Source organism: Pygocentrus nattereri, chromosome 1 (assembly GCF_015220715.1).
Source record: "Pygocentrus nattereri isolate fPygNat1 chromosome 1, fPygNat1.pri, whole genome shotgun sequence".
Classification (NCBI taxonomy): domain Eukaryota; kingdom Metazoa; phylum Chordata; class Actinopteri; order Characiformes; family Serrasalmidae; genus Pygocentrus; species Pygocentrus nattereri.
In genome coordinates, this window is record NC_051211.1 from 18,057,166 (window position 1) to 18,066,857 (window position 9,692).

Below are 9,692 nucleotides of genomic sequence, written 5' to 3' on the forward strand. Positions count from 1 at the left end.
AAAAACGATGGACACATTGTATTAATCATATTGTATAGCTAGGTTTGTGCTATGAATTGTGTGTAAATTTTAGTAAATATTATTTTAGTTTTGATTTATATTAAATTCTAAATGCGTGCACAGTAAAGATGTCAAGTTGCATTTCAGAGCTGAGGCAACTGCACAGTTTTCAACAAGGACACTCCTGCATATAACCTTGGCCTTTTTGTGTCCGTATGGATTAAAAATCACTCAAGGTACAAATTTGGACCTTTTGAAACAGTGTATAAAATGTACTTTTTTTTAATATATCAATGAATAAAAAGTTAACTAGACTAGCAATTAAAGACTTCACCAGCATATGGCATAGAATATCTTTTTCCTTTCCCAGTTTTTTTTTCTTCTTCAGAGAGTTAAGTCAGGGCCCGAAAGCATAGACAGCTTTGTACTGTTAGAAATAAAGGTTCTGTGCAGGTATGTTTTTTTGTTCATCAAGATACAAACAATGTAAATGTTCTCTCAAAGGTACAGCAGTGGTTTTAGAGTCCAACTGTGTACATTAAATAAGTTTTTCCAGGTGAAAAGTATGTATTTGTACCTTTTCATAACTGAATGTTTTAAAACACAACAATAAAATATTCTGTGGGCATGACAGACTCTCTTCTAGCAATCATTCTTCTTCTCAATTCTACAAACAGAACTGCTGAATTATTTTCCCAGATTTCAAAGACTTTTCTTTCTGTTTTTTGATACCAGCTGTTGGTTTCTCCTGCTTCTGCTGTTGGTCTCCCTTCCAACCCCAAATCCTTCTGGCAGCCTTATATTACTTGCATAGTGTATCAAAAAATTACAGAATTGTACTCATCTTAGCATCCTCAACTTCCCAACACCAGGATTATTTTCACAGCTGAGAAAATGACTGAATGAGTATTTTTGACAGTGATTATACAGGGAACTTAAGACTAACAGATTTAGTGATTTTAATTGGGTGTTCTAATATGAAAGCATTGTAGACTTGGCAGTCATTTAAAAACAACAAAAACAGGTTAGCCAGGAAAGGGGCACTAAGCTCATTGATGGCATGGTTGTTTCACATGAATACTGCGCTGTAGACATGACTGAATTATAATCAGTTATGTGAGACAGGAATGGCAGACTGAATATTATCTTGAAACAGGTGTTAAAAGATTTTTAATGCCTCATAAATCATTCTTAACTGTAATACTTTTGACCTTGGCTAAAAGCTACACAGTAAATGTGAGACCAAATGTTCTCAGTGAGGTTTAAATCTGGATGGACCAAACTATCAGATTAGTGGACTTTATTTTTAGCCATTTCTTGTGTGCTGGAGGTTTATTAGTTTGGATCAGTCACCTTTTGGAAATTATTTCTCTATACTTGGAAGCAGGACATTCTGTCATTTATTTTACAATCTTCTCTCAGTCTCTGTTGCCAATTCAAGAAGAAGAAAAAAATCATGTTTTACAGCAGTTTTGCTTTCTAATATCCAAGGATCATTTCCAGAAGGTGTTTAATCAGAAGTAATTTGAAATGCCCCAGGGTAAACTACTGTCTGAAAGTTTATCAAAGACTACACTATTTGAAACATTTATGAAAAAGAAATCCAGTTTAATTCAGATCTGACTTTAATGGTAGCATTTTATTTTACAGTACAATAAAAAAACTATTTTGTAGGTAAATATGTAGTACTTACAAATCATTTTGTTTTTTTCAAAACTCACACAGATCTCTTCAGGAACATGCAGCTAAGCTCAACAGTTCATTTTATATGCAAAAAGATGTGAGAGTCACTGTTGAAGGACTTGATGATAGCTAACAAAAACTATATATATATATATATATATATATATATATATATATATATATACAGAGGACAGCCTATGAAAGCCTGTATGTTTAACATTTTTGGACGTTTAAATAAACATAAATTATTGATTTTAACAATACTGAGAAATTTCAATAAAAGTAAACACTTAAATAGAATGCAATTTCTGGTTAGGAATAAATTAGGACATTCCCTTTTATTTCATTTTATTTCCACTTAAAAAGGCTAAAATCACACAGAGTTGTATCACATCAGGGGCACATGATCAGAACATTGTTATTTAGCATTTTGAAAGAGGCTTGCCTTATTTAAACCTCAGACATTTAGTTTGGTGTGCTCCTAACTGTTGAAGATTGTAGCAGCTTATGAGTCTAGCAAGGGATTTAAAAAGATCTCAGAATAATTTGAAGTCAACTGTTCCATTGTCTGTAAAATAGTCTACAAGTAGAGGACATTCAAAACAACTGCCAACAAGCCCAGGTCTGGCCACAAAATGCTAAAAAACCCTAAAATGTCATCATGGCTTTTGATGTGAAAGTGCAGGCCTCTGCAATCAGAAAGAGACTGAACAAGTTTAGCTTTCATTGGAGGTGTGCAAGGGAAGAGAACCATGAAGGCCAGACTGAAGTTTGCCTGAGAGAATGTAGACAAAGACCAGGACATCTGGAATAATGTTCTTTGGACAGATTAGTCAAAAATGTTATTATTTGGACACCGTAACAGAAGTCATCTTTGGCATAAACCAAATACAGCATTCCAGGTAAAGAATCTCATACCAACTGTGAAACATGGAGGTGGAAGTGTAATAGGTTGGGGACGCTTTGCTGCAGCAGGACCTGGCCAGCTCACCATTATAGCATCCACAATGAATTCTACCATGTATCAGAGGGTGCTTGAGGAACATGTGAGACGATCTGTAAAAAAAAACTAAAGCTGAAGCAGAACTGGGCGTTGCAGCATGACAATGACCTAAAACATACCAGTAAATCCATCAAGGACTGGCTGAAAACTAAGAAATGGAGAGTCCTGGAATAGCCGAGTCAAAGCCCAGATCTTAATCCCATTGAGATGCTGTGAGTGTAACGGGGAGCAGGGAGGCAGACGCAAATGCGGAGATAAGCGAGATTTATTAAGGGCAAATCCAAAATCAGGGTTGAGACAGTCCCGTGTCATAGAGCCAACACGGATAGGTCAGGGGGCAGACATGACAAATCAGAATCAAACAAAAAGTACAAACAGAACATCCAACATAGCATATAACACAAATGAAGATTCAAACAAAGCAAACACAGGGCTTAAATACATAAGGGTAATGAGGGAGAGGTGCAAACACAGGTGGAGACAATCAGGGGTGGAGTCATGAAACAAGGGGGCAAGACTAAAAAAACAAAACAAATGCACGTGGAAGATCAAAACAAAGGGGCACATGGAGTAGTGGGAGGAGCCAACCGTGACAGTGAGGTGACTTTAAATGGGCTGTACATGCAAGAAACCCCTCAAAAGTCTCACAGCTGAAAGAATTCTGCATTGAGAAGTGGGGCAGACCTTCCTCAGACTGATGTCAGACACTGGTAGCTGTCCAGAAGAAGCATTTCACTGGAGTTATACCAGCCAAAGGGAGTAACACTAGCTATTAGGAGGTATGGTGTCCTAACTTTTTCCTCAGTTAGAATATGCATTTTTGTTAATATTTTTTGTTTAATGAGTAAAACAAGGTTAATGTTTGTTGTTAACTGCAATTAAGTAACTTTGTTTTCCAGAGATACAAAAAAAACAATACATTGACATGTGAACATTTATTAAAAGGAAGTGTCAAATCCTAGCTAAATTGACTAACTCTTTCTATTTGGCTAAGAAGAATTTGAATTTGAAGAACTGAGAATTTGTCTTCTCAATGGCCAGTTGAAGAAATGCTTCATCTTCAAGTGTGGCTTAAGGTGTACACAAAACTAACAAACAAAAAAACACAAATGAACAAATGAAAAAGATTCTCAGATCTGGTAATGAACCTCTATTTTCAGTTTTTCCTCTAGGTCAGCACAGACTTGATTCTAGCTAGCTTTTCCAAGTCAAAACTTCCCTAAAAATATGGTGTGCTCAGGTTTTGTTTGGCTGTAGGACCTCCCCTTGGGAAGTGGAGCCAGAGTGCTGATACGTTCTATTCACTTAAAGGGTATTTAGCTATTCATTCAGCCCTGATTGGCAGACTTTGCAAATGCAAACACCTGTGGTTAATTGACCCTTTCCCTGCTAATGTGAGCTTCTTTCCCCAGTAGAGAAGAGAGACCTGGGAGACAGGACCAGACAAGCAGAGAGATTAACTTGAAGCTCCAGAGACAGAAGCAACTCTGAAGCCTGCAGTAACGAAGAGCTTCTGCTCATGGCCTAGCATTCTTTTGTTTGTTTATTATATTTTTGAGAAAAAGAATAAGCACTACCTGCCCGTTAACATCAGTGCCTCTGTTCTCCTTTGTCCCCACATTGCTCAGAGTATCACAGTGGTGCTGAAACCGGGAAGAAGTATCAAGCTGCCATGGAAGCCTCTCCCCTGGCTGAAATTGTTAGCTTGTTGGCCCAGATCAAGCAGAGTCAACATCAGGCTCTACTACAGGTGTTCAAAGAGCAACAGAGCCACTTTGAGGACCTTGTAAAGGGGCAGAAAGAGGATTGGAAAGTGGTCCAGAGACTGCTGCACTCCACCCACACTCCAGTCATGGCCATCATGGAAGATTGGGCAGTCCAACTACTCCCCCATGAGCTGACTCCCCCGTCAGTGTTTCCAAATCTTGACCCTTGTAGGAGGTGGATTTTATTGAGAAATGGGACTAGAGGAACTGATAGATTAAGTGGGTCTGGAACAATTCATAGCCCTGTTACCAGAAGGAACTATTGCTTGGGTTCAGTGCCACTAGAAGAGGCCACCAGCCTGGCAGAGGCTCACCTGGTGGTATACATGGTGACAGGAACACTATCACAGCCAAGTTGGGGTTCTTGCTCTCGTTCTTTCTCACTACCCTGGGGAACTGGTTCCCTGGTTAAGTTTGGGTTTGGATTCTTCAAGTGGTGCCATTATACAGATTGGACATCTCATCTCTAAGCTGTAGGGGAGTGCCCATTTTAAATTAAACCCTGAACCTAGTAGGTTATCCTCCTCTCGTTAACAGAACGGATGGGAAGACTGTGGTAGTGTTGCTGTAAGCCCATCGCAGGAGGAAAGTCTACCACACAAAGGGGTGGTAGGGTGGCACCTGATTGGTCTGATAATGTTTCCATTGTCAGAGTGGATGAACAGTTATATAAACATGTAGACTCATCTAGTTTGGATAAATATTAAAGAACTACAAAAGTGCCTGTTCATTCAGATAAAATATGGTACCTCAATGAGAAGCTAAATATGTCATTCTGGCAAACAAGTAGAGAGCAAACTCACAGAGCATGTTTTAATGCATAATGCTAAATTTAATGCAAGGCAAAATAGGCTTGTGAAAGTACAAATGTAAGAAAATGTAAGTTTGATGCATACTTTAAAATAAGCTTAGACCAACCTTGTCTGATACAGTGACTGTGACAATCTCCCTGGTAAACTGAGGACTGAGTTTCAGGTACAACTGAAGCTGTATTTAAAAGCCCAAAGTAGCGCTGACCTCTGCCCCATACTGGGGTCTACGCAAGTTTTTATGGTTGTCCTGTGTTGTCATGGTGGCATTAGGTCTCATCAATCAGCTCATGGGGCAAGGTGTTATAGTTTTATTTTTTATGTCTGAATTGGCATGGCTTACTAAAGTTTGACAATGTCACCCTGACTGGGTTTTCCTTGTCTGAATACCAAGCAATATAAAATTCAATAATGCGACACTGTCAGGTTTTATTTTGATAGCTTCTTAAAATGCAGAGGACCATGAATGTGACTTGCTAGATTTGTTAAAATACCTACATTCGCTAGGACACAAAGCATTAAAATAAAAAAGGCTAAGATTAATCAAACTTCTGTTCAGTATTTAGGACAGCTGGTTTTACAGGCTCAGGAGTCAATTTTACCTGACTGTTGTGCCACAGTATGTACTATTTTATGACCTAATACGTTAGCACAGATGCAATCTTTTGTGGGTTGTGCAATTATTGACAACCTTGAATTGAGGTTTATGCGAAAATCTGCTTAACCACTATATGATCTAACTAAAACTGAAAATCAGAAAAGTAAGTTTCAGCTAACTGATGATCAGTCAAGAGTACTCTTTCTCTTAAACCTGCATTATGCAGTGCCCTAGGTCTAGCAAACATGGAACTACCGTTCATGCTACATGTTTCAGCATCACTAGGGTTTGTGTCTAGCTCATGGTGACAAAGAGAGGTGTTTTATTACTATGCTAAAATAGACACGGTTATAGTTGGAATGTCACCTTACACCATCTGTGCAAAGTATGTATGCTAAAACAATTTTGCCTAATGCTAATGTTGTGTTAAACACTGACGACAGACACAGGGTGGGCTGTCACAAAGCAGTATATAGAATAGCTACTAGTAGATTGCTGGAACACCTGTGCTCTTGCTAAATATACTAAATGCTAATGTCTTGTCATGGCAAACGCCATGGTTATGGCTTATTATGAAAGCTGCAGCATCAGACTGATGGTACTACTGCAATATTTACAGTTTTATCTGAAGCTGTTGGTCAGAAACAGGTGTTGGATGCATAAAAACTTACTAAGGGGGGTCACCCTATTGTCTGAGGACAAAAGGGTTAAGGTGGATACATGGGTACCACCAATTACTGGTGGTGGCTAGCACAGAGATAGAATGGGTGTCTCAGAGTTAAGTAGGGAAAGTAGGTATCTAATACAAGGGCTAAAACAAACCTTTACACAAGGGAACACACTGCTGACCAAAGGCGCTGACAGACTGCTGACAGACGCTGCTGTGTCTATGTGTTTTGTTTTAGGATATGCCCAGAGCAGACCTGAGATAGGGGGGAAAGGGACAGGACATTAGACAGCTTCCTGATTGGTAGTAGAAGAACTGACATCAAAGTCTTTCTATGTCCTTTGCCTCTGCCCTGCAAGCTGTTTGGACACATCAATACATGCTCCTACTATTCTGGAAGAGAAGATGGCTAAAACTGTGACAAGCTGCATAATAATGAACTTTTTCTAACAAAAAGGGAATAAAGAATGATTAAACCTGTAGTTTTCATAAGCATTCTGACAATAGCTTTTGCAGGCATGATGGAGGATGTTTGTGACCACACCATGGTCTGTGCCCAGGTCATTCTGTAAGCACAAAATCATACTTTAGGAGGATATGATTGTTTTGTTTGTCATCCGTTACATCACTGCTATCATGTGATCCCAGTTCATAGCTATGAAAATAGTAGCTATTGTTATTTTCTCTTGCCTCAAATTACTTTGTGTTTAATGACTAAACTACACCACCACACGCATTTCTTATGAACATGGAAGCACTTTTTATCCCCATTTGCCTGTATGCAGAATAAAGGGAGAGAGACCTGTGTTTAGGATGTGTAGAAAGCAGGAAGTATTGGGCACATTTAATTAATTAAGATTAAGAGACCCTTATTAGTCCCACAACGGAGAAATTTCACCTCCGCATTTAACCCCATCCATGAAGCGAAACACCACATACACACTAGTGAACATTCACACTAGTGGGCAGTGAGCACACTTGCCCGGAGCAGTGGGCAGCCCAATCCACAGCGCCTGGGGAGCAGTTGGGGGTTAGGTGTCTTGCTCAAGGATACCTCAGTCATGTGCTGTTCGCTCTGGGAATCGAACCGGCGACCTTCCAGTCACAGGGCTGGTTCCCGAACCTCCAGTCCATGACTGCCCCACAGTGTAATGTGTTTAGTGTTGTGTGTGAAGGTTCAGCAAAGTTCAGACTAACGCGGAGTTCTGTAAAAAGAACAGTTTTATTCACAGTAGACATCGGGGTCAGTAGGAGTCGGTGTCAAAGTGCATGCGTGGGTCACAACCAGGAGAGCAGAGATGATCACAGCTGTGATCATTACAACAGGCAAATGTAAGCAAAAGGGCAATCCAAAAAACAAGGTCTAGTACACAAGCAGAGTAGTCCAAATAACCAAGCCAAAATCAGGTAACCAAGGCAAGGCAAAAATCACAGTCCAGGTAAATAGGCAAAATGTCAGAGACAAACACAGTATAAAGCAATCAGGAAAAATGCTCAGTAAGTTCATGAGAGAAACAATATTTCGCAACTAACTACTGCTTAAGCCCAGGCTTATAAACTATCCTATCACAATGTGCCTATGTAAAAATATGGCACAAGTGACATGAGTTAGTAATCCACGGACTGTGGTCGCTCAGGTCACCTGAGCTGAGCTAAAACCTGGGCTGGCGTGTTGGTGGTGCAGGGAGCCAGGTAATTTTCAGGACCAGGGTCTTTACATGGAGATGGGCACACTGGTCCAGTGTTAGGGTCATAGTGTTAGGGTGACAATTAGGCTTCCTCCTGAAGCTCCACCCTTGAGATTTCCCCAGGGGATTTCCCACTGAAGCAGGCACATGATGACATTCTGAAGTATGCCTTTGGTCAAGTCACAACCATGGATAGTCAGAGACTTGAACCAGGTCACTTGCATAATATTATTTTTGTATATTAAAGAACACATGACACTTAATGATTCTAAAGAGCTGTAGTGACAGATATGGTCAGATATTTGGGCCAGGAGAAAACACTAAACAAGAAGCACCATTGTGCCCTCTCCCCTTAACTGAAGTCACCCTTTGAGAGAATTGGTATGGACTATGGAGAATTGGTATAGAATATGGTATGGAGTGCACGGGGGTACTGCTTTGCATTGGTTCTCATGGACTATGCAACGTGATACCCGGAAGCAGTGCCAATGCGTAACATCTCAGCACGTAGTGTTGTGGAGGCACTATTCCACATCATCTCCCAAGTAGGAATTCCAAAAGAGATTCTAATGGATCAGGGCACCACTTTTATGTCAGGCACACTACATGAACTGTGTGAATTACTGGGCATTAAGTCATTTTGCACCAGTGTTTACCATCCACAAACAGACAAACACTTTAATCAAACCTTGAAAAATATGATTCGTAAGATGCAAGAAACAGGGACAAGTGGCTAAAACCCCTGTTGCTTCCTGTGCAAGAGGTCCCGCAAGCCTCTTCAGGGTTCTGCCCTTTGAGTTGTTATACAGAAGATGGCCATTCATGGCGTTCTACTATCACTTCAACTGTTTCTACAGCTGGAAATTACTGCTAATTTTCTTTTCCAGTAAATAGCAGTCGTTGTGATAAATGCTATATGTCAAGCAGCCAAGTCTGGAGTGAATATTCCACGTAAATATTTACTTTTTGAAATATTTTGCATTTCTCTCACTTTTAAAGGTGAGTTATGCATCCTGTATTATATACATAATTTACATTGCAGATATATTTACACATGGTATTGTTGTCTGAGTGTTGTGAGTGCTAGTATGTATTTTCATATCCCACCTCTTGTTAGACTAATGTATAAAGTATGCAGCTGTTATCTGTGGTGAAACAGAATGGATTTGCAGATGCTATTATTTCTAAATTAGTTGTAAAGTAGCTTAAATATTTGGTTTGGTGCTTACTTATTTGCAGTAAACCTTTTTGGTTTTAAGAGTGGTAAGGTGTTTGTGTTTCTCACAAGCATCAAGTGATTCTAGCAGTAATATGTGGCGTCAGGCATGTCTATTGTGTATGGTTAAAATCACATGTTGATTTTAGGCTGCTTGGCTCATTTGTTATTCCTCCTTTGACAGGGACTCTTATTCTGAAGGGCTATGTGTGCATGGTGGCAGGACTTCACAGGGCCTAGTAGTAAACAGACTGAGCTGATT

General features: G+C 39.7%; 1 long non-coding RNA gene across 1 annotated transcript; it reads left to right on the forward strand.

Moving 5' to 3' along the window:
• The first annotated feature begins 4,096 nt into the window (after positions 1 to 4,096).
• LOC108411314 lies at positions 4,097 to 4,964 on the forward strand. The gene is made up of 2 exons (XR_001856562.1): positions 4,097 to 4,185; positions 4,315 to 4,964. It is a non-coding gene; the product is annotated as an uncharacterized LOC108411314 (long non-coding RNA).
• Positions 4,965 to 9,692: the final 4,728 nt, after the last annotated feature.